The sequence below is a fragment of the Pinus tabuliformis genome, chromosome 9, assembly GCF_031772625.1.
Source record: "Pinus tabuliformis cultivar Carrire ecotype Pingquan chromosome 9, CPIR1, whole genome shotgun sequence".
NCBI classification, from domain to species: Eukaryota; Viridiplantae; Streptophyta; class Pinopsida; order Pinales; family Pinaceae; genus Pinus; species Pinus tabuliformis.
Window position 1 is genome coordinate 294,783,100 of NC_142307.1, and position 26,253 is coordinate 294,809,352.

At 39.2% G+C, this 26,253-nt stretch overlaps 1 protein-coding gene across 5 annotated transcripts in view; it reads right to left on the reverse strand.

The window, feature by feature from the left end:
• LOC149148360 (uncharacterized) overlaps positions 1-26,253 on the reverse strand; it is a 151,938-nt gene that overhangs the window by 22,967 nt on the left and 102,718 nt on the right. Inside the window, exon 10 of one of the 5 annotated variants that reach the window (XM_089438502.1) lies at positions 1,375-1,857. The exons of the other annotated variants lie outside the window; for them this stretch is intronic. The gene's annotated coding sequence lies outside the window, so the exon portion shown is untranslated. Of the gene's footprint in view, positions 1-1,374; positions 1,858-26,253 lie in introns of those variants that run through there. 5 annotated transcript variants of the gene reach the window in all.

Below are 26,253 nucleotides of genomic sequence, written 5' to 3' on the forward strand. Positions count from 1 at the left end.
CAACCGGGACCCTCTTAATAAAGTTTATCCATGTCTTTCAACCTCTTTCTGAACGAAAACTTGACCTTAAAAATCAGTTTCTTCTTATGTAGGATAGACATCGTAAGTAATTCATCACATCTCCCTCTGAGTATTGGGAAAGTAACTTCACCCAAAGCATAACCATCGAGCTATCTCTAATATGCAGCCTCTATTAAAGTCGTCATACTCAGCTGACATGACTTGCTTTCATTGAAAATCATCGGACAGGCAAAGTCATTAGGGATTTTATAGCTCCCTTTGAAGTCTTGTTTTAGATGGTTATTTATACTTCAATCAAGAGTTTCTCATATGAGAGTAACCAGCTTCTAGAAGGCTTCAGGTCCAAGAAAAATTCTTAAGCCTTTCTTCACCTAGGAAGAAGAGATCTTCTTATGGGATTACAATTGCAAGACGACAACCATCAACGTATCAATTTACCCAATGTATCTATACTTAAGGTAACCAAGATGCCAGAATCAAGGTCTTTTGTTCATCGTGCTCAAGAGGTCATGCACTTTCTTCAAGGCACCTATGCTGATAGGGATCAATACAAAGAACTGTTACAAAGTGCCATCCACTTCTTCTCCTAGCTGATCTTTAAGTATGAAAGCTTCAAGTGAGTTGTGCCCCTTTTCGTAAACGTGCTCACAGATTCCGATAGCTTCTTCATAGTAGATGATCCCCCTTCTTCTTTTATTAAAATAGTCTATCCAAAGTTACATCTATCTTTGTTCACAACTTCGTTTGTGAACAAGACTGTAACACTGTCATCAACATATTATCATGGCAATTGGACTTGTAACGATATCATAAATGATGCTGGACTGAAAAAGGAACATAAATGATGCTGAGTTACATTTGCTATAAGACAGAAAATCTCCATAAGATGGCTCATCTGATATTGGGCAGATTATGTCAATGGATAGAAACATATATCATCACCATTTGTCCTAGTACAATGTACAGATGTAATAAACCTTTTTGAGCTACTGTCTGAGACTGAAGGACAAGGTGATGAGATCTAACAAGACTGTAACACTGTCATCAACATATTATCATGGCAATTGGACTTGTAACGATATCATAAATGATGCTGGACTGAAAAAGGAACATAAATGATGCTGAGTTACATTTGCTAAGATATCATGCCCAGGGCAATGCCATACATAGAACGACTGATGTTGCATAGGACTAAACATCTTTACATTGTTCTATCCTTGATAGTTGAAGGACTTTATTCTTTCAAGAAGACCATTCCTTCTTGAGAGTTACAGAATTGAGGCATTTGAATAGGAGGATTGATTTTAGAATAAGATGCTTTCACTTCTTTATGCCTATAGCTGCTATAAGACAGAAAATCTCCATAAGATGGCTCATCTGATATTGGGCAGATTATGTCAATGGATAGAAACATATATCATCACCATTTGTCCTAGTACAATGTACAGATGTAATAAACCTTTTTGAGCTACTGTCTGAGACTGAAGGACAAGGTGATGAGATCTAACTAATGATCCATTGTCCTAATTATGCTAGAAACATCAGGAGAACTGTGCCTCTTTCTTCATTTGAACGACAAGGATTTTGAAGAGAAGCTGGAAGTTCAACAGAAGGATAGGTAACTTCGATTATAATGACTTGCCAAAATACCATAACAGCCTCTGGACTGCAAGGATGTCATACACATACCAATACACTGTTTGTATGTATGATGCTGATATAAGTCTAAATCCAAACATGATGCTATCCCTACTTCATGCAAAAGTCAAACCTCATGTGACCTGAAGTTCTGATGTAACTAGAAATGCCTGAGGATGACCTCCTTTGATGCTTTATCTGTCATGATGAAGATGATGTGACTCTTACATTGCTTCAGATCTTTTGATATTTTTCTGCTAATGAGTTTTGTCATGTCATTTATCAGAAGCAGAATTCAAAATAAGTACATTGCAGAAGACATGAATGCATTTCTTAATGACTCAACAAGCCAATCTTGCAGTATATTTTATCTCTTTTGAAAGTCATAGATCACTGTAGATCGGCATAAAAGTTTGGTATGAAATGTCTCACGTTGTTATTAATGCTTGTTTGCAGGCCTTTGAGTATGCCTTCAAATCAAACTCAGAAGTGTACCAGACAGGAGTCTCAGTGAAGGCTGATCTTGTCTTTAAAAGACAAGAGGTTCCAAGTCGAAAGCAAAGGGAAGCTTCTTGCTCAGCCATAAATTAATTAGACAAACTGCACAAAAGCCAGAAATAAAAGTATAGGCGAATTTATCCTACCCCATCCTTCAACTGCACGTATCTATCTATGGGCAACTTCTCATCATCAAGGATCTCTGTGTTCATCAGAGATTTCGGCCAAAATCCTTCCCTCCATCAATTTCCTTCTTTTGCTATTGGGCTTCTTCCAGTCGAGTCGAGTTGCCCACGAATCTCTTCAAGTCCTTGAAATTGGAATTCCTTCTGTGCCCTTTTGGAAACATTCGATGTGGAAAATACAATATATCTTGAGCAGGGGAATTTGGACTTAAATTAAGGAATAAGCAGGAGTAAAGGGATTTGAATCGACATTATCATAGTAGCGGTTTGAATAGGATCCTATGATTTCTCACAACATATAATATTTATCTAATAACAATTCGAGATTGAAGTTGAAAACTCTAATGTGTTCAGTTTTACACTTAAACTCGTACGGTCTCTATTTCTATGATCAAACTTGCAGGTATATATATGTATATATACAGCCTCAGAACTGTGATACTTTGCCACAAGTTCTCGTCTTTTATGGCACTATACAAGACTGCAAAATATACCTGAAACAAGGTGACTGTAATTTGATGACGCTCTGGCAAGAGGTCTAATGAACTTTTAATTAACTTGGTTTAGGATTTATGAGAACATGACTGGAGTAGGAATCTCGGCTTCTTTTCTTGGAGGCTTTAAGCTTCGAGTCAAGCCTTCTGAAATATGCTTATGCCATGAACTTGAGGGAGTCTCGGCTTCTTTTGTAGCTTCACTGAGTCTCCCAACTAGGCCTATAAGTTCTTTTAATCAACCCAGAGTCCTTAACAGAAGAGCTACTCCATATTTGCTATGTGAAACCATAAAATCGATCATCCACTGATGTATATGATGCTTCGGATCTCATAGGTGGTTCAGAATTTGGACCTCTTAAATGCTTGAAAATTTTCTTAAATGATGAGACCCTTCGTTAACTTCGTCAATGCCCTGGATTTTGGTCACCCATAAATGTCCACAAAATTCTGAGGTTCGGATTGAGGTAGCTCAGAGGATTTGATTCTCTTCAAGGGTAAACACAGACCTCATCTATTGTGCCTAGAACTACGCTCTCCTTATCAGGATATTTGGTCATCTTTGGGCTCTAGAACTAGCCCCTCAGTTTTCTAAAACAGGGTTTTATATGATCTTCAAACTTCTTTATTCTTGATCCACCAAACTGCAGCCTAATCACTGTTTGCAAAAGTCCCCAGAACTGCAAGCTTCTTCATCTAGGAGCTCGGTCCAAATTTCTTGATTTCTATAAAATTATTTATTCTGTCAGGAATTTTACAAGCGCATTTAAGTTGAAGAAAAACACTAGCTCTGTCATATCCCTAGGCACTAAGCCATTAGACTGTTGTTGAAACATTTTGACATTCTAATTTTCTAGATTTTCAACTACTTAGTAAGAAATTTGATTATGGCACAACTATTTAGTGTGCTTTCGGTCCAGATTTTGAACCTGGGTTTGATACCATGTGTAAGAGACCTACCCTAGGGTCTGCTAGCAGATCTACTTTCTTATCAAATTAAATGCGATCAGAGGCGATAACTTACTTACTTACATGGCTTTTAAACAAATACAATTTTATCATTTCATTATAATCAGCATAAATTATGGTGAACGTTTCATTCTGATAAAAATTTCAAGAGTAGTCTATGGAGGAATACCTATACCGGTGGCTGATGGAAATACCTTTGTCATGCTACTCCTGCTGAACGCTCCTCTTGACGGACCCAACTGGATTTACCTCCCAGCCAACTAGGAAATAATCCCTAGCCCAGGAAACCTCCATAGGTTCCCTAGCCCTTCGAGCCCAACTTCAACCAGAGGTAATGTGTGTGTGTCGAGGATGAATGATTCAGGCCAAGATAACAATACTTCCCTCCTCTCAACAACCCAAGAAACCTCCACAGGTTCCTAAGGTCTCCAAAAACACAAGTAGTCCAAACAATCACAACCAACCCCACAATCATAAGCAAGACCCCACCCCCCTTTTCTCCCTTCCCCCTTCCCTTTTTATACCCTCCTTCCCTTCTCCATCTCAACCACCTCTCATTAATGTCATTAACTTCTCATCCATCCTTACAGTTGACTTCTCTTCTCCCAAGTAAAGTTGGGAATACATTTGGAAATGTGACATGAATATAAAATTGGGAATTTAATGGGAAAGGACCATGTCTTCTCACAAGTAAATCTGAAAAGTACATTTGGGAATGTGAGATGAATATATATATTGATAATTAAATGGAGAGGGCTATTTCTTCTCCCAAGTAAATGTGAGGGTACAATGGGGAATGTGAGATGTAATTACATGGAGAGGACTATGTTTTCACCCTACTAAATGTGAGGGTACATTGAGGAATGTGAAATGAACATATATATTGATAATGAGTTGGAGAGGACCATGTCTTCTCCCAAGTAAATGTGAGGGTACATTGTGGAATGTGAGATGCAATTACATAGAGAGGACCATGTCTTCTCCCTAGTAAATGTGAGGGTACATTGGGGAATGTGATATGAATACATATATTATTTGAAATAATGGAAGGGGACCATATCCTACCTAATATTCAATTTGAGAAGGTAAGTGGGGAATTCGAATAATGGAAATCGTGAATTTTATATTAGACCAATATTTCTCAATATTTTCAGATAATGTAAACATTAACAAAATTTGCAGGATACGATTTAAGTGGGGCACTTCCGATCTCCCGGTCGAAATTGCCCAACCTTCATGATCAGCACACAGGTTTGTTGCAAGTCAGTTCTCAAGTTCATTTTGGTTTTCGACTAACAGATTGCTTGCCATTAGTGTTTCCATGTCTCCAGGTATTGCAAGTGTTCATCTGCCTCTAAGCAGTGTAGGTGCAATGGTTTCCAAGAGGGCAGAGTCAAAGAAACCACTGAGAGCACACCTGGAGATGCAATCGATCAAATGTCTATGAGTTTGCCTACTCATGAAGACATCAAGTTGTTCGTAGACAAAAACATCAAGATATCACAATGAGAAGCATCATGAACAGTAGCAGAAGGCAGCATACCGAACGCAGCGAACGCAATGAATTTAGCGAATGCAATGAATGCAAGAGGAAGGTTGTTGACAACACAAAGGCGGAACAAAGTTGCATGATCAAGCAGATCCACTAATGATGAAAGCAACTTTGGAGACTCAGGCTATGAGGTGACGACGTGACATGAATATCGCGCGAAGACAAAGAATGGAACAAAGAAGGAGTTGCATGTGCTGAAGCAACAACTCAAGGAAGAACATGAAGCTATATAGATATACGAATGAGAAGCAGAAGAAACAGGAACAACAGTGGGCGCAACATGCACTCACGGATGAAACAGTGCCCGTACAAATTGAAGATCCATCCTAGCAGCTGACACAGAGCAGACATGGTGAGAAGTGTTATTAATCGCATGCAAGAGATTCAGTAGCATGCATGTCATTGTGCGCAGGCATGCAATCCAACCCATTCAACACACTCAACAAGGCGAAAACAAGAAGCAAGTCCAACTGGAGCTGAACATGTACTTCAACAAGTTGATCCACATGACCACCAACACACACTTGAAGATCAGCATGGACACTATACATTAGTGTGTTGCCGGTTCAACCACACCCAAGAAGACCATGTGCATGTTAACAGACAAGTTGGATGAAGGATCCGAACCAATGCACCAGATGCAACGGAGGCAAGAGTTCGCTTCAACAAGATGTCACCATGAGGTGCATGCATACCATCATGAACGACCAAGCTTGGCATCAGCTCACCACCTTTACCATCACAAGCATGCCAAAGAGTTGATCTCATTACAATAGACCAAGTGTCAGTGATGTCTTGCATGGCTTGCTCAAGCCATGTTGTCTCACATGAGTACATGTGCATTGTAATGTAACGTCATGTCAAGTGTAAGTCAAGTGTCAACAGTTGGATGTAATAGTCATAGAGTAGATGAAGAGTCACGAGGGTAGATGAACTGTCACAAAGGGGAATGTCAAGGGTCACCCCACCCTTTGCTATTAATAGTCCCTCATAACTCATTGTATAGGATTTTGGTCAGCCAAAATTTTGATAAGACTATCTTGGAGAAAGCTTGGACATTATTTTAACACGCCTTGGCTTCTCCATTGCACGGATGTGGATGTAACGTTCCAATGTTGGGGCTAGCAGGTATACATGGATGTATTGTATGATTGGGACTTACACTTCTTCATATAATAAGAGCCAACACATTTTCATGCATATGTTGTTATTGTAGTTGGACTACTCCAGTTGCTTAGAAATGTATGTTGTTTAACTTACTTAGTTGTGTATGAACTGCTTCTTATGTGATTATATGAATCTTGTTGCAAATGTGTTGTTGGTTTGACCATCACGTGTTCCCTTCTCAGCCGAGTACTGCTACCGGTTTCCAAGGGGCGCACTCATCTCACCCCCTATGTGTCATAACCTCTCATTCACCTTCCTTGACTCATTGCAGCAATCACACCCTTGTTGCTAACAGAGTCATCTTACTTGCCTCTGTGCGACATTGCAGTAAAGGCATTACCTTACGAACAACTGCTAGGACTCCTACACCAAACGATCTGAGGTATAATTGGGACATCTTACTGGGGAGATCCCTTGACATGTTGGTGGGTCTAGCACCATCAATAGGTGTCAACCTTGTAGTTTGTGGAAGGATAGGAAAAACAACACTTTCATCTTTGTAGTTGTGAGTGGTAAACTTCCTTGTTGCCATAATTTTTCTTTCAACTTTTCTTACCACCCTGAATGCCTTGTCCAATGAATCAAGTTCCCAAGGCAAAATCTCACGTTGTATGTTATCATTTAAATTACCTATGAAGACATCAATGTTATTATCCTCTGGAATATCATTTATTCAATTTTTGGAAGTCATCAATGTGCTCCACCATTGAACCTCTTTTTTCTTAGATTTATCAATTGGCTAAAGAAGGTGTTGCTCTTTGTATCCTCATAATGTGTTATCATTTGCTATGTAAAAATTGACCAAGTGACAAGTGGTTTATGAGAACAAAGTCATCGATACCATACAAACTTATTGGGTTCTAAATATAAAGTTGCAATGCGCACACTTTGTGTGTGTTGCACATTATGGAAATCAAAATATTGTTCCATCTGTAGTGTCCATGTTACCGAATCCTTTCCATCGAACTTCCTCATATCAATATTTGGAATATGGTGGGTCTTCAATCCAATATTAGAGTCTATGAAATCATGATTATCAATTATTTTGTTCTCATTGTGAGTTTCATCTAATATCTTTTCTCCATTAGGAAGCATTTCTTGTAGAAACTTTATCAAACCTTCTTTCAAAACTTCCATGTTTTCTTTTAAACCATCCTTTGAACCTTCCATGTCCACTTTTAATTCATCCTTAAAACCTTCCATATATGATTTTAAACCATTCTTCAAACCATCCATATTATCTTCCATTTTATTTTTTGGTTACTCTTTGCCAGAGCAAAATTTGTTGCACTTGGTCTCGTAATTTTGATATATCATGTTGCATTTCTTCCTCTTCTTCATGCGTCACATTAGAGCTTTCCGGTTGATTGCTAGGTGTTTCCATTTTATTTATTTATGTCATTTAAGAATCAAACAATGATATTTATGCTTCAATATGCCTCTCATATCACTTCAAATTGATTTTTCAAACAAAACTTATGCAAACTTTTAAAAACTACACACCATTTTATTGCTTTGTAGGAGCTCAATATTGTGTTGAAAATAGCAACAAGAAATGCTAAAAATAACACTTCTATAAATATAATTTCGAGATACATTCCAATTTTAGTTAGTCACTGAACTAAAATTGAGAATTAAAATTCGAATTTGATCTTAGCAGTTGTTTGTAAAATAATTAATTCATCTTGAGTTAATTAGTTGTAATAAATCAAACATGAAGTCTATATGAAGACATGCAACAGTTTCTCCATTGTTTGAGGAAGTTATCCCTTGCTTAAGGAGATCAGATGAATTGTACTTTGAGTTGTAATTAGTTAGCTCAGTTATCTGAGTTAAGTCAAGTTAGATTAGTTCCAATAGTTTGTGGAACTGATTGCGAGTTCAGTTAGTTAATGCATGCATGCATGTAACTAATGCACTTCAGATAACTGAATATTCTCTCATAAATAACTCATGCATGTCAGAGACTCAGTTGAGATCAGGTGATGGGACAGTGTATTATCAGTTGCAGGAATATTCCATGGAGGATATCTCTTGCATGCAGAAGGAATTCATATCTTGGAGAGCAGTTATTTTAAGTTTGATGGTTGTGTGATGAGGCCAATTCACACAGGTGGCAGCATTGTACCCCAAGAGAAATTGCGAAAGGAAATAGGAGGCTTGGAGGGATGGAGGAAGGCATATGTTGTGCCTATTCAGTCTATGAGATGTATTGTTCAATTTTACTAAGAGCTGGATGGCTTGTGAGCTGAAGCTTTGTGTAATATTACAAAGATCGGGGTTTTGTTTGAGGGTTTATCATTGAGCCGTCAAATTTATTCGAGGCCAAATCTTTTATTATTTGTGAAAATTATTAAAAAGGGCATTGCAGTGTGCAGAGTTAGGCGGAGTAGGAAACTTGCATTAAATTGAGGCTTTTTGTATCGTCTGGAATCTACACAAAAAATTCTAGGTTTTCTGGGTTTTATCAGTGGAGTTCGTGGTTAAAATTTCAAAATCTTCCGGGTAGTATGCGGATTGCAAATCAGTGTTCCTTCATCAGTTCGTTTTATCAGTGAACTGGGTAATTCACACGAGTTGGTGAGCTTAATCTTGGCTTGAATTTAAGCCAAACCATTTTTGGGTTTTTATGGGTTTGGTGTGAGGAGAGTCAAGTTAAATTTTCAGAATTTTTGGAGTAGAATTGAGGGAAAAAACACCAGTTCATCTTCAGTAGCAACAACATAATTTTTGGGTAGTGTGAATTAATTATTTGGGTTATTTTGTTGGGCCTTTGCAACAGCAGTAAGGGGAGCTTGAAATTTTAAAATTTATTGGCTCATGGATGAGTCACTAAGGCAGCTCACAGCCCTTAGCGTTGAACCTCTTGTTAGAAGAAATTTGATAAGGAGAATTTCTGGAGGGTTCAGATCTGGAAAAGATGAGGAGCTTAAGAAAGAGCAGTCTCTAGAACCCCCAAAGAAGAGCATAAATCAAATGAGAAGAGAGTGGATCTGTTTTACATGTCAGGGAGCATGGACACTAGATCACAAATGTAAAATTGGAGGGTACAGAGACGCAAATGAGACTGTTAAAATTGAAATAGCGCTGGCAAGGAACTCAAGTCAACTGATTATAAAGAAGATTGAAGGATCCTTAATTGGACAAGAGTCTACTATAGATGAGCCCATTGGTTCTCATGAACCATCATATGAAGTTGTTGACAGCAGGCCACATTTATATTCAAGTGTGTATGGTAAGCAGTCAATGGACCCTATGGGAGACATTCAAGATGATGGGTCACCCTTGATGATTCAACGGGAGTAGCATATGGTGGAGCATGAGTTAGCTCAGGAGGATGATATGCACAGTATGCATGATGAGCCTTTTGGAGAGAGCTAGTTGGAGGTTCATGTTGAGCCCGTGATGGAGGAGGATGACCAGCCATCCTTGGGGCCAACCATTGATGAGGAGCAAATAGATGTGCCAATAGCTAACAAGGTGATTTTATTTGCAGACACATGTCTTCAGGAGGTGTTGGAGTATGACAGGATAGTTTTGCAGGAGATTGGTGAATTGGAGGAGCGTGGAGTTTCCCATCAGAAGAGGGACGCGGCAGTGCATCCATCTTTGGGTCTACCCATTGATGAGGTGCAAACAGATGTAGTGGTAGCCAGCAAAGCTACAACATTTTCAGGCGGCAACCCTCTCCAGGAGTACATAGACAAGGCTTGCAGCACAGTTTGCCCACTTTTTCCCATTAGAGGGAGAGAGGCAGGATTTCTTGGACATGTTTTGATTGACTGGGTAGAGCATCAAGAGTTCAGCATGGACCAGTATCAACAGAGCAGACGTATTCCTTGCACAGGTGTCCATACATTAGATTGGCGGGAGATCATGATTTGGTATCCTTTTGATGGAGTATCAACCTTAGCTCGGGGCACAGTACAACAGGGGAACTTAGATGGGGGCGTTACTATATGTTTCCGTGGGCAATGGGATGTGGACCAACAGTTCATCAATATTTCAGTAGCACTAGCCCAACATCAGTAGAGTGGGGTTAACCTCAACCTATGTCGGAGGTTGGATTGGAGAGAGGTGACGAGTTGGTACATGGTGGATGGAGCAGCATTCACGGTTGGAGTTATAGCACAACAAGGGCCTTGGAGCCTTGATACTTGGTCTTGGTTGCATTGGTATCCAGGAGGATTTGTTGATGACAGGTTTAGTCAAAGATTAGTCTAGAATCTGAGTATTGAGGGGCCCATTCATGGTGAGATGACACAAGAGCAGAGCATCGCCCAATGGTTCGTATGGTATCCGGGCATTGGGTCTCAGTTGCGTTGGGCCGCCAGATTGGTCCACAAATTTAGATTGCTTGAGGGCAAGCAATCCTGGGGCGGGAGGACTGTAATGTCCCCATTTTTATTCTTCTTCATAGTACAGCCAGGGTGGATTTCCAGGCCAAGGGATGGTCAAATCAGTGGAGTAGGTTTATGTCATCAGGGGTCTCGATGGAGTTTTTATGGGATTTGATGGCATTTGCTTGGCATATTCCATCATTCGCAAAGTTTGCCTTTCGTTACGTCACATTCCAACAACTTTCAAAAATCAGCGTTATTATTGGGCACAACTTAATTAATTATGCTCGACGTGGCGTTCCCAGAACATTAATTGATGGAACACATCAGTGTAATAGCTCGATGGAACCGAACGAGAAGATCTATAGAATGGGAAGCTGAGAAGAGACTTCTACTGGCCAAAGAGAGTAGTGTGGGCAATTTTCCATTTTCCTTAGTTAAAAATGACTTTAATTAGTTATTTAATTAAAAATAATAATAATTAAATAGAGAAAAAGGGCCAAAAGTAACTTAAGTGAAATAAAATAAAACTAAAAGGCCACTTGATAAAGTCAATGGAGGAACTTCTAGAATAATAATAAAATTATAATAATAAGATGCTTCTAAAGGCTTGGGGATCTATCCATGAGATCTATAAAAGAGGAGGAGAAGATCATTTGGAAACATCTTGGATCTTGGATTTGAGTACTTTTTTTGTAGAGAGGTTTGAGAACTTGGTTCTCTACTTTTGCAGTAGCCCCAAGAAGGAAACCCTTGGGTGATTCAGTGAGAGTGGGTGAGCACCCATCTCTTCCCTTGGTGGATCAATTCAGGGTGCACAGGTTGCAGTTATTGTTTTTCAGTTTGTTTTGGACGCTGATTGCAGCATTATTGTAGATCTGTTTGAGGCCATTTTATCTCAGATATATGGGTTGTATGTGCATGTAAACCCCAATTCTTCTAACATAATAAAGCTGAGAATTTCTTGTTCATTGTGTTAAGGGTTTGCAGCGGTCTATTTGTTTTATTTTACATGGAAATCTTCTCTTTATGAATAGAATTTTTTAACTGAAGAAATCTCGAGTTAGAATTTGAAGAAAAGTTTTGTTTGTTCCAAATTTATTTTGTTTGGGACATTACAGTCATAAAAGGGATTCCCAAAGGGCAACTGCTAGATCAAAGGGCAACGATGGAGACTTAGCCCACCGTCACCTTAGCTAAGACTCCCTACTTTTTACGGACTTTCACCAATGGGAGGAGACCCAGTATATATATAGAAGGTCACTTGTAAAGGATAAATCGACCAAAGCATACGAAGTGACCCTTATAATCCTTTTCCTAGAAGGGGTTTTAAGAATAGATCTTTCTTACTTATCAAGCAAGGTACGTAGACTTCTAGGAGGAGGAGGTGAGGACTTGAGGGTTAGGTTAATGGAATATGCTTTGTGAAAGAGTTTCTCAATGCTAAATCCTAATTGAAATTGACTTCCCGAATGGTTCTTGAAGATTTGACTTTTCAAAGGTGCGGGACCACATGGGACCAAGTGGGCCCAGCCTAGGTTAAGGGGCAAGAATTTAGCAACCAATGGTGTTCTTAACCCAAACAAGGATGGGGAAAGGATCAAAGCAAGAACTTTCACTTAACGGTGTCAAATTGATCCTATGAGGCACCAGCCTTGGGGATGCTAGGGAAAAGTTTAATCCTGAAGCTGGGTTATCTCACAACTCCACTATTGGAATGGCTTCAAAATTGGAGGAGGCCTTGAGGACACACCAATGAAGGAGAGGCTAGGAGATCGAACTTTTTGGAGGGCTACTTTGTCGGGAAAGTGATACCCTAGGTGACCCAACTTAGCTAGACCTAGAAGAAGGTGAAAAAGGGTTGCTTTTTGAGTGACCACCTCTTGATAGATTAGTGCTTTAGTCTTGGGATAATGGAGTCTAGGATAAATATGAATGACAGCCTTGTTTCTTGGTCAAGGAGGCCTTAAGACTACTTTGCTTGCCTTCAAGGGCAAGGGAAAGCAACCTTACAGCTTTATACTTCGACTTGGAAAAGGTGATGGCTTCTCAAGATGAATTCAGTGATAGAATTATCCCTAGGAAATTTCATTCAAAATTACATGGCCCATACATTAAGAGATGCTATATATAGACAAAATTCCACAATTTAAGCAGTAAATGCATGCAGCAATCAACCCTAAAAATAGAAAAATTCCCAATCCAATGTATATGACAAAGTAAAACAAGAATAGTGTTAAAATCTTGTACGTACATGTAATAAAACATATCCAACCATCAACAATTTAGCAATAGAGAAGCTCCAAGATAAGATAAACCAAATCCAAGCATTAAAATTCATCCATAAAGCTCCATTTCATCCTCCAAGAAAAAGTGTGAAATTCTCTAAAGATAAGAGAGATCCAATCCAATGTAATGATGAGCAAATGAACTCATCTCACTTGTATTTATACACTAATGAGGAGTTCAAATTAGTCTCCTAAGCCTACATAAGCCCCAAAACTAAAATAATGTGCTAATAACCTAACCTTTGGTGACAAGCCCACCAAACTAGCTCACAAGTGAAATAATTAGCTTCTTAAGAGGTCGAATGATAAATAATACATGTCGTAAGGCCCTCCAAGAGGCCTGATGAGGTCCATAGGTGCCATAATGAAGAATAAGACCTTCAAAAGTGATGGACAAGGGGTTGGCACCTTGTTCTCCAAACAATAAACCTGTGGTATTCCTAGTGGGTGTGGGGACACAATAATAACCTCATGGGTCTCCAAATGAGTTGAAGATTCCTGTAGATCATTTGTAAGGGCTCTAATGATGGTGTAGGTGACACCACATCAACCAACAAGTCCCAGGTCAGCTGCCAAGTGCATGTTACATCTATGTGGTTAGCTAGCCAATGGTGAACCAGGTGCATCTTCCTCATCCAATATGTGAATCTCAAGCAATCTCTGAACATCCTCTTGGATTAATGGAGTGTTGTCTACTGTTGTGGAGGCCCATGGCTCTCAAAGCACACCCTACATGTTTTAATGTAGCCCTCTAGAGGGTTAGGACCCCGTATAGAGAGACCAAACCCAAGATGGAGACAATCTGCAATCCTGCATAAGATCCAATGCATCCCCTAGTCTTCCAGTACAACAAGTCATTAGAGAAATCTAGTAAAAGAGCTTACAAACCGTGGACCAAATGTGGGGACTTCAAAATGGTCTGCCCTTCCATAATGGGCTTTAGCATGTGCTAATGTCCCCAAACTCCAAATGGGGTTAACCAAGTATCCTATTAGGTGGTTTCTACTTTTAAAGGGGATAATATGTATGAGGTACATCATTTAAAAGGTGGTGGTATGTGATAGAAAGGTGAATGAAGTAGGAGATGAAAAGGGGCAACCGTGGGCCACATGTTGGGGTACAAGGCTAGCTAATAAAAGGGAACCCCACACTTGGGTATGAAATGTATAGGAGGGAGCAATCGTGATACATGAGGTGCCTTGGCCTTGATTTTTCCACCCTTCTTTATATGTTTTTTGCCTTTTGTATGACTTTTCTTTGTTTAACTGCTCAGGGTTCAAGGGGCAAGGCATGATGTGTGAGATATAGCAGTGGGTACCCCCTTTTTAAGGTAGGGCGGTTCATTGCCCACTAGGGGTTGGGACGATCATGGGTTCCTATATGATGAAGGAGGCTCATAGAACCTGTAGGAACCAAGGTGATAGCCATGATGATGGGGTAGAGCTCATGTATTGGCTTTTGCCCATGTGCTAAATGTGTTTGTCCTAGCCAGATTTTGCATTTTTTGGTACATTTTCCTGTTGAATGTGGCCAATTATGTTTTTTCTTTTCTTTTTAGCTGCATCAACCTCTAGAGCATCATTTCAGACCTAACCCAAGGTGTGGGCAAGGGGAAGTGAAGAACTAACCTTGTGTGGACCCAGTGGAAGAATGTGGACCCAGGTGGGAGAAAAGATGAATGGGTAATAATGAGTAGAAATGGGGTAATATATGCAGATGGAGAAGCGGGACCACGCAACCAAAATCAAGGTTTCCCGTGAAATACCATCCCTAAAGCCAAATGGTCAGTAAAAGAGATCACGAGACTAAAATCCAAGGTTAACATCCAAAAGGGGTCTAGGGGACAAGAGCACAGACCTAACTCATTCTTTCCACCGAATCCCCCCATTAATTCATGCCCAAAAGTGTCCATGATAAGCAAACTACAATACTCAGTTACCAAATGACAAGGCATACCTTTAGGTTCGGGGAGGCCCACCTTCAAGCATACAATCATGGCAGATGGGTGAGGGACCACATGGCTGACTCAGGTGGTAGAGAAATGGCGCAATAAGCTAGTTGGCGGCTACAAGGGGATGTTGGCTACTGACTGAGGACCATCTTGAAGAAAAAAAATCTCCTAGAGATATCACCCACAAAATGGTGGGTAACATCTGGGTCCAACTGGGACGTGATCTCTCGAAGAAGTGGACGAAGCTACTCGAACAGGAGGTTAAGAGAACTTCAAGAATCTCTTGGTTACCGCAGACCTGTTACCTACACATATCAATGATGAAAAACATGGGGCAGCATGCCTTTGCAGCATCTCATGATCGCACATGCTTAATGTTAGGCCATAAAATCAACTGAAAGTAAATACAATGCAAATTCAATCTAAATGCATCTAATCTACCATGAGAAATATCATATGATGTTAGTTCTAATGAGAAAACGAGCATGCAATGCATCCTATCCTAACATGCATGTAGTAAGGCTAAGACTAAGTGTGATCATACAACGAGTGCAACCAAGACATCATCACATCAATGTACATACGCTTACCAGTATGATTACTCAAGAAACAAAACTCAAAGCGATTGTGGACAGAATCACATGGAGGACGAAGTGGGTGGGAGGTGAGAAAACATGATCCCCATTTGATGTAAAAGGAAGCCCTGAGAGGAGGAGAATAGGTTGATCTAGAAGTGCAAGGATTTCCTTCTAAGTACACAATGATGGAATGAAAGATCACTCTTAAGAATTCCCTATCACAATCATTGTTTATAATATTATGCTTTGTAGATGCCACAAGGTTCTGATGAGAATGGAACAAAGGGTGAGGGACAAGAGGAACGCAACAAATACGTCTCCCATGGTGATGGTCACATTGGGGAGGGGAGGTCACGGAGTGATCATAGTCATGAGGATGAGTCAAAGGGGATAAAGTATATTCATTGAAGGGCTTTTCCTTGACACCATATTCAGAAAGGGGAAAACGGACATGGTCACTCGAGGTCATACCAAAAGGGACGAGGGACTCACTTGAGGAAGACTCAAGATGATGAAGAAGAGGGAAAGGCAAAGGGGAGGGTGGAGTGCCATACTCAACGGTTTTTTCTTCCTCATAATCTAAAGGCTTGAACGATTTGAATATACAAACATAAGGCGGGTAGGTATGAGCCTCATTGCTTTCCTCATTATAAGCATCAAAGATTGGGTTTTCATTAAAAGGGGAATCAATCACTTCCAATTGCTCTTCTTTAGGTAAGGGAAAATAATAATTCTCTTTCCCAAGGGTATCGAACGATATGTCATTGAAGAGAAAACCAATCTCAACCTCATCTTCTTTATCGGTATCACAAATGGGAGCACAATCAAATTGAGGCCCAATAATCTCCCATTTCTCCTTTTCAATGCGGAAATAATCTCGAATGTCATCTTCCAAGGAGCTCATGGGATCACCTTCCTCAAGGTTCTCAAAAGGAGAGTCATCAAGAGTGATACCCTTGAGAAAGGTTAGGTTAGTCTCAGCCTTACTTTCCATGGCCTCCTTCTCCTTAACACATGTGCTCTCAAAACCATCATGTCCATCTTGTGGGCCCAATGAGGACTCATCTTCTTACTCATCACTGAGATCCTAAAGGTCATTTGTATCTTGGTTGGTTGACAAGTGAGACCTCTCTTGTTCTCTCTTCTCTTGAAGAACAATGGCTAAGGTATTTGTTACATGATTTTGGGAATAGGCTTCTAGGAAGAGAGCGTTAGTGAGGTTCTTTATATTCATGTTTCATCTTATGAAGCTTCATCTCTTCATCATATAAACAGGAGAATATTTCCTTAGAATTGCATTCCCTTACTAACCCCCAGCATGACCTACTATATTCATCCATTCTTTCTTGTGATTTGAAGGCTCATAGCCCTTTCTAATTGTTATTGATCAGGTTATCCAGATATTCAAAGCACAAGTTATGTGAGCAAAATCAAGGAGACGACCAAGATCTTTTTCATAAGCACACCTTACCATGTCGAGTTGTGCTTCTTGAGACCTATAAAACCTGAGCATGAATTCCATATCCCTACCTTCCAATATATTTTGATAAGGTTGTGCATATTCCACCACTTTCTTTTGTAGTTTCTGAATCTCTTGGTTATTGAGTTTTGCAAATATAGGACCAAGAGAAATCTCCATTTTCTATGATTTTGCATATTAGGATTATAATGAAGTCACCAAGGTGAATTAAAGTGCCTTGATAAATGCTTGCTTCATCCTACAAGCATTAACTTTGAAGCTTAGGGAAGAACTAGGGCTTCGTTCTTCCAATGGAGTCGACAATAATGATATGTCAATATGTCGTATAGGGAACAAAACACACATTTCGTGTCCCCGACAACGGCGACAAAATGTTACCGCTCAAACTAACAGGGGTCATAAAAGGGATTCCTAAAGGGCAATTGCTAGATCAAAGGGCAACAACGGAAGCTTAACCCACTGTCACCTCAAGCTAAGACTCCCTACTCTTTACAGACTTTCACCGATGGGAGGAGACTCGGTATATATAGAAGGTCACTTAAAAGGGATAAATCGACCAGTGGATATGAAGTGACCCTTATAATCCTTTTCCTAGAAGAGGTTTTAAGAATAAATCTTTCTTGCTTATCAAGCAAGGTACATACACTTCTAGGAGGAGGAGGTGAGGACTTGAGGGTTAGGTTAGACGAATATGCTTTATGAAGGAGTTTCCTAATGCTAAAATCCTAATTGAACGTGACTTCCCGAATGGTTCTTGAAGATTTGAATTTTCAAAGGTGCGAGGACCACACGGGACCAAGTGGACCAAGCCTAGGTTAAGGGGCAAGAATTTAGAAACCAATGATGTTCTTATCCGAGACAAGGAGGGGCAAAGGATCAAAACAAGAATTTTCACTTAAAGGTGTCAAATTGATCCTATGAGGCACTACTTAGGGCAAAGTTTGATCTCGGAGCTATGGCTTGGGTTATCTCACAACTCCACCATCTGAATGGCTTCAAAATTGGAGGAGGCCTTTAGGACACACCAGCGCAAGAGAGGCTCGAAGATTGAACATTTTGGAGGGCTACTTTGTCGGGAAAGTGATGACCTAAGTGACCCAATTTAGCTAGACCTAGAAGAAGGTGAAAAAGTGTTGATTTTTGAGTTACCACCTCTTGGTAGATCAGTGCCTTAGTCTTGGGAGAATTTAGTCTAGGATAAATATGAATGAGGACCTTGTTTCTTAGTCAAGGAGGCCTTAAGGCTACTTCGATTGCCTTCAAGGGTAAGGGGAAGCAACCTTACATCTTTATGCTTCGACTTGCAAAAGGTGATGGCTTTTTAAGATATATTCAATGATAGAATTATCCCTAGGAAATTTCATTCAAAATTACATGGCCCATACATTGAGAGATGTTATATAAAGACAAAATTCTACAATTTAAGCAATAAATACATGCAGCAATCAGCCCTAAAAATAATGAAATTCCCAATCCAATGTATATGACAAAGAAAAACATGAATAGCGTTAAAAGCTTGTACTTACATGTAATAGAACATATCCAACCATCAACAATTTGGCAATAAATAAACTCCAAGATAAGATAAACCAAATCCAAAATTCATCCATAAAAGCTCCAATTCATCCTCCAAGAAAAAGTGTGAAATTCTCTAAAGGGAAGAGAGATCCAATCCAAAGTGATCATGAATAAATGAACTCATCTCACTTGTATTTATACACTAATGAGTAGTTCGAATTAGTCTCCTAGCCCTACAAAAGCCCCAAAAATAAAATAATGCTCTAATAACCTAACTTTTGGTGACAAGCCCGCCAAACTAGCTCACAAATGAAATAATTAGCCACTTAAAAGGTCGAATGACAAATAATACATGTCAGAGGGTCCTCCAAGAGGCTTGATGAGGTCCATAGGTGCCATAATGAAGAATAAGACCCTCAAAAGTGATGAACAAGGGGTGTGGGGGCACAATAAAAACCTCATGGGTCTCCAAATGGGTCAAAGATGCTTGTATATCATCTATAAGAGATCTGATGATGGTGTAGGTGACGCCACATCATCCTACAAGTCCTAGGTCAGCTGCCAATTGCATGGTACATCTGTGGGGTTGGCTAGGCAAAGGTGAACTAGGTGCATCTTCCTCGTCCAATAGGTGAATCTCGAGCAATCTCTGAACATCTTCTAGGATCCATGGGGTGTTGTCTACTGATGTGAAGGCCCATGGCTCTCAACACACACCCTACATGTGCCAATGTAGCCCTATGGAGGGTTTGGACCCTGTATAGAGAGACCAAACTCAAGATGGAGACCATCTGCAATCCTGCATAAGATTCAATGTGTCCCCTAGCCTTCCAGTACAACAAGCCATTAGAGAAATTGAGTAAAAGAGCTTACAAACCATGGACTATAGGTGGGGATTTCATAATGGCATGCCCTTCCATAATGGGCTTTAGCATGTGCTAATGTCCCCAAACTCCAAATGGGGTTAACCAAGTATCCTATTAGGTGGTTTCTACTTCGAAAGGGGATAATATGTTCAAGATACATCCTTTAAAAGGTGGTGGTATATGATAGAGAGGTGAATGAAGTAGGGGATGAGAAGGGGTAGCCTTGGGCCACATGTTGGGGTACAAGGGTAGCTAATAAAAGGGAATCCTACACTTGGGTATATAATGTATAAGAGGGAGCAATTGTGGTACATGAGGTGCTCCAGATTTGAATTTTCCACCCTTCTTTATATGCCTATTGCCTTTTTATGACTTTTCTTTGATTAACTTGTCGGGGCTCAAGGGGCAAGAGCATGATGTATGAGATATAGCAGTGGGTACCCCCTTTTTAAGGTAGGGCAGTTCATTGCCCACCAGGGGTTGGGACAATCGTGGTTTCCTATATGATGAAGGAGGCTCATAGAACCTGTAGGAACCAGGGTGATGGCCATGATGATGAAATAGAGCTCATGTATTGACTTTTGTCCACATGCTAAATGTGTTTGTCCCGACCATCTTTTGCATTTTGTGGTACATTTTCCTGTTGAATGTGGCCAATTATGCTTTTTTTTTAGCTAAATCAACCTCCGAGACATCATTCCAGGCCTAACCCAAAGTGTGGGTACGAGCAAGGTGAGAACTAACCCTGTGTGGACCTAGTTGACGAATGTGGACCCAGGTGGGAGAAAAGATGAATGGGGTAATAATGAGTGGAAATGGAGTAATATATGTGAATGGGGAAGCGGGACCACCCAACCAAAATCAGGGTTTCCCATGAAATACCATCCCTAAAGCCAAATGGTCAATAAAAGAGATCCCACGGGACTAAAATCCAAGGTTAACATCCAAAACGGGTCTAAGGGACAAGAGCACAGACCTAACCCATTCTTTCTGTTGAATCCCCCCATTAATTCATGCCCAGAAGTGTCCATGATAAGCAAACTACAATACTCAATTACCAAATAACAAGGCATACCTTTAGGTTCTAGAGGACCACCTTCAAACATATGATCATGGCAGATGGGTGAGGGACCACATGGTTAGCTCATGTGGCGGAGAAATGGCACAATAAGCTAGTTGGTGGCTGCAAGGGGCTGTTGGTTGCAAGTTGAGGACCATCTTGGAGAAAAAAGAAAATCTCTTAGGGATATCACCCACAAAATGGTGGGTAACAGGAAACAAGGGAGATGTGGCCCAAAGTTTAATCGGAAGGGATGGCATAAGCCTAGATTAGAAAAGTACTGGAGTATTAGGTTATCACTAATCAAGCCTCAAGGATCAGGCATTGCAATCAAACATCAGTCACGAATTCCCAACGTTGATGGAGCCAATATGCTTGTAGATAACAAAACCCTTGTCCATAAAAGGGTCATGTTTTGGCCATCCAATATCAGTTTGTCAGCCATTGGCTCACGAGTATTGGAACTCGAGGATTGGCCCTTTAAACCTTGGATAATGGATGTAACGAAGGAAATGGAAAATTTCAGAGACCAGAGTCCCTTATCCTTAAGCCCTTGGCGACATGTGCGACGAGAACTATGACCGCAACCCTAGCCTAGCCAAAAGAGGCTATCAGGCCTTCAGACATCGAGTTTTGGCCTTTCAACTTTCGACAATAGGGAGAACACAATCAAGTCCATTCACCAAAAGCCCCCAATGCAAACGAAACCCAACAGATTATCAAATGGGATTGGTTTACGACAAGTGACGGATGGAGATCGAATATTGATCATCAGGCATCAGGTTGTTAGAGGTCGATTATCAAAAGAAAGAATCTTAACCATCAGGATATTTTCCCGATACTGTTGAAACCCAATGGCAGGGTTAACATGGAACAAGATTGCCATGTGTCAAACATGTGGCACCTAACATGGCAGGTGATGTGGCACAAAGCAAGTCCTTGATGATGTAACGAACAAAGTTCGTATACACATTAGAATACTCAGAAGATCTGAAATATACAAATATCCATGATAGGACAAGTAATATATTAATATAGAAATGTTCAGAAGATATGAGATGATATGATTGTTACAAATGAGGGCATGCTTATATACCTAGGCCGATGCCCTTTCATTGAATGGTCATGTCCTTAGAACATGCCTCTTCATTAACTAATTACTAGTTAATTAATCATTAATTATGATTATTGTTGTTTACATTAATTTTATTATTTTTATATAAATAATATTCATAACATTGCCTTTCTCTTTAGAAAGCTTTGTCCCCAAAGTTAATTGCTTGACAAGGCGTGTCATATGTTTCTTTGCCTTTTAATCTTTTCGTATCTTTCAGATGTCTTCAAATTATGATCTTCATTATTACATGACGATAGGATCCTCTGAGTGATAAACAAAATTGTAACACTGAGAAGGGATCTGACCATCCTAAATCAATCTTCTATGGAATTTTTCAATTACGGGAAATTTGTAATGAATTGTTATCACTGGACTGAATTGTGCACACTTTAGTATTCTTCGGAAAATAAGTTTGTTGTTTATGTTCTGAGTGATACAGATACGTATAGATTGATTAAATTGTCTACTCTTGTGATTCAGATGTCGATAAGAAATTCTTTTGGTTTGACTTTCCCTTATCAGGTCTGTGGCAATTTTCTGATTTACTCTAGCTACTAATGTTGTTGAATTGCTTACACAATATTTACTTAAAATTTTCATCGTCTGAACTACAAGATCTAAGCGTGTTTTTTTCTTCAACTGGCTTATCTTCTTCTTTAGTTGATATATTCAGTGGATCAGTGTTCATTCCCTTCTCTTCAACTTTATTTTCTCCACTTGAATATTTCGATATTTCCTTCTCAATAAGGTGTTGTGCCTTGTTTTCCAATGACTTTTTGTAAGCTTCTTAATTTGCATTAGTAATTTTTCACTATGGTCTTTAAGCCAAGAAACTTCTTCATTCTTGTCAGCGGTAATTTTGTCAACTTCTCTTTGCATATTTTGTAGTACTTTTTTACCTTCTTGAAAATAACTTTTGAAATATCTTGTATGTCATCTGATGTTACTAAATTTGGCTTCAAAGTAACATCTTGTAGTGTTATTTTTTTCTTTTTGTATGAAAATCTCAAAAACTTATTTTTCATATTTAGAATAAATACCCTCGAGTTTCCATCCAAAGTGAACCCAAAATAATGTCACCTCGATGGCTCCCTAGGGATCAAACTGAGAATTGTGATATAAATTTATAATCCCCGATGTTTAATTGTAAATCGTCTATGTCATATTGTTTTTTATCCCAATGATCTAATTTTTCGATTATATTTGACTTGGGAATCGCCAATTAGTTAGCAAGATTAGGGAATATGTAATTTTCTTCTTTGGTGGGAGAGATAGAAATAGTAATATATTTTCCTGCAAGAGTCTCCTTAATTCTAAATAGCACGAGAGCATAAGTTAATGAAGTTTTTGGAAATCTTCCTTCCTTTATTTCTGAATTAGAATCCATTTTTTCTCTCTTTAGAGACTGACTCCCTTTTGTCTTTGTCGATAATTTTATCAAATGATACTTTGACCAAGGCTTAGGCTTTTTAAAAGAGACCCACTTATTCAATATATAATTGATATTTGCTTGCTTTATTTTATAACTTATGTATATACAACCTTGAATACCATCTTCTTCTTTTTCTTCTTCTTTTTCTTCTTCTTCTTCTTCTTTTAAATATTACTAAAAACTCCTTGATATTTTTAATCAATGTATAGACTTTATAACTTACATTGAAACATGGGATCACTTTTAATTAACTTAGACTTTTAAAAGTTTCCCTTCAAAAATTAATACTCCTTTCTTACCTTTTTTTTAAGCTAAGGGAGATTAACCACTTTTATTTAAAAGAATTATATATATAGTTCTTCACCTAGAAAAACCTTGACTATATGATTTTCTATATTTCACTTTATTGCTAAACCGTTATAGAAAATTTTGTTTGTAATTACTAAACTATCACGTTTCCTTTCAAGGGTCGCGACTTGTAAATAGGATGGCGGGTGTATGGACAAGTAGCCATATGAGCATGATCATGTACAACAAAAACAACAATGATATGGTTGTTGCAATACAATTATTTAACTAAAGAAGGGTTCTGAACTAATCCAACTTAAAAAAAATTCCACCTAATGAGGAGAAGACACCTTCCTAAACCTGTTCTAAGCCTAGATGTTTTGTTTCCAAATGTAATTCCCTTCTATGTGTTGCATATGGCTGAAAATATGGCAAAACAAGTAGATTCGTTTATATTCATAACACAAGATGCAGCATGTTGACATGGCAAGATGACGTGGATCAGAGTGTGTATTAGTGTTGTGATCATAGCCAAATGGCACCCAAGATGTACTAACGTGGATGCCATGGTGCCAACATGTTGGGCTATCAACCTATCAACATGTCAGGTTATTGGCCTATCAACGTGTCAACTATTGGCTATCAACCAATTCTAAAATTGAAACAACAAGGCATGTCCCATTGGCTAGGTTGTCAAGGGAGCCAATAGACAGAACGGAAAATGACAAACGATGGTCCCCATCATAAGACAGTCTATTATCGATCAGGTTGAATAGTGGATGAGTTCAATTGTGTGTTCCAAGGTCTCGGGGCATCGAGACAGACAAGACAAAAGACGAGAAATTAAGTCTGTCAGTGAACGGCCTAATATTAGGTCGAGTGGAAAAGAGATAAGTGTGTTTAAATGGTGAAAGCCAAGCCCAAGGGACCAATGGCTAATATACCTGCCAGGGAGTTGGGTTGGCGAACATGGGCCAGTGGGATAAAGTCACATGGTGAAACGAAGGATAATGTGGCCCCTTGGTGGGTGGGGGGGGAATTTTCACTAAGAATAACTTCTTGATCAAAGCTCAGTTTTGGGAAAATTTTATATCGTTGGAAAGCTCTTGACGAGCAAAATATGATGGTAGTCTCAAAATAAGTTTTGGGTTGATAGTAGAAAGAGGAAAATTGATAACCCCACTTCCTTAACGTGACCAAGGAGATTAAGTTTGGATACCCGACAACCTTAATCAAAGTTAAGAGGTCAGGTATGTTACAAAGTGGTATTAGAGTTGTGGTTCAAACACTAGGCTTGGAATGCCAAAGATAACACCACAGGGAGTAAATTGATTAGAGCTAAGGGTCACCAATTGGACTGAATGGGCTTAGGAAAGATAAAATTATCAAAGTTGTGGATCAAACACTAGGCTTGGAGGGCCAAAGAAACACCACAAAGATGAATCTATCAAAAATAGAATTTCCAAAGTAATGGATCAGTGTAAAATTCCCTTGTAAAAATACCTTTATTTGCCAACCAATTTCTGAGTGTAATTGATGTATTACTATAGGGAGATTTTGTCAAACACTTAGGTGGCTAACATGTTGTAGGTGATTTAACTTATACAATGCTTCAATATGCACCAAACAAATTCCAAACAAACTTATACTAATGGTATTGAACCCAAAAATTAACACATTACTGATATATAACAGTCACACCCATAGAACAATCTTTTCTCATTTGAAAATGAATATATAGTGAACAAATAAGAAAGAGTGAACCTGGAGTTAGATGGCTGCCAATGGAAATATGTATATACAAAACACAACCCACTTGGAATAATATACCAACACTTTTGATTAAGGAATATGTTGCCCAGGTCTTAAGTTTACAATCCAGACTTCAAGATAAAGCCACACGTCCAGTCCAGCAAGATAAAACAAGTTCGAACCTTGCACAAGAATACTCCACGAGTTGATAGATATACAAGACTTGGTCCAAGACAGAATATAGTAGAAACTCAAACCCATAGGGAGATTCAAATTGTATAAGCCCAGCAATACACCAACAGAGGAAACACGTCCCACAGGGATATGGAATGGCTCGTTCCCTTCTTCGAAGATGGTGTCTCTACCCTGGAATCACTCGTACAACTAGTCAATGAGGGAGGGCTTAGTTTTGTAACCAAAAACATGTCCAACAAGAGGAATATATGTCCACGATTTTCTCCAACAATAATACATAGTTATGTCAACTAGAATTGACCTCCAGCTAGTGCATTTACTTACAGTTAACCACGAAATACGACAAACTCCCCTTAATGAGAAACTTGACCTTTAGCGCTGAAGAAAAATGACTCCCTTTGACTGTGGACTCCATCTCCTAAAGCAAACTTCGACCTAGTGCACAGAGAGGTAATTTCGACTTTTTGACTATGCCATACTGAGTTATCTCTCAAGCTCTTCGACTCACCATTTGAAGGAAGCACATGGTCCCCACTACAACATCCAAATCAAACCCATCTCGGTCTAGAAACTTGGATTCTTCACAGGTATTCTTCAGCCTGTCAAGATGAGATAGTAAGCATTATGTAAGAAATTAAAATCAACTGATAACACCTCTTCAAACTCAAGATCTCATGCAAATCATCTACTCCTTTGAATCACAATGGTGAAATCTAAGTGATTTCACTCCTTGAACTAGTTAGAGTGTATAGTTTCAACACTGAAACCAGCTATGGCAAATAGCGTTTCCCAAACCCTAAGCGCTTTTCTCAAAACACAAGTGAATGGATGTGGAGAGTCTCCTTATTTTTCTCTTTTATAAAC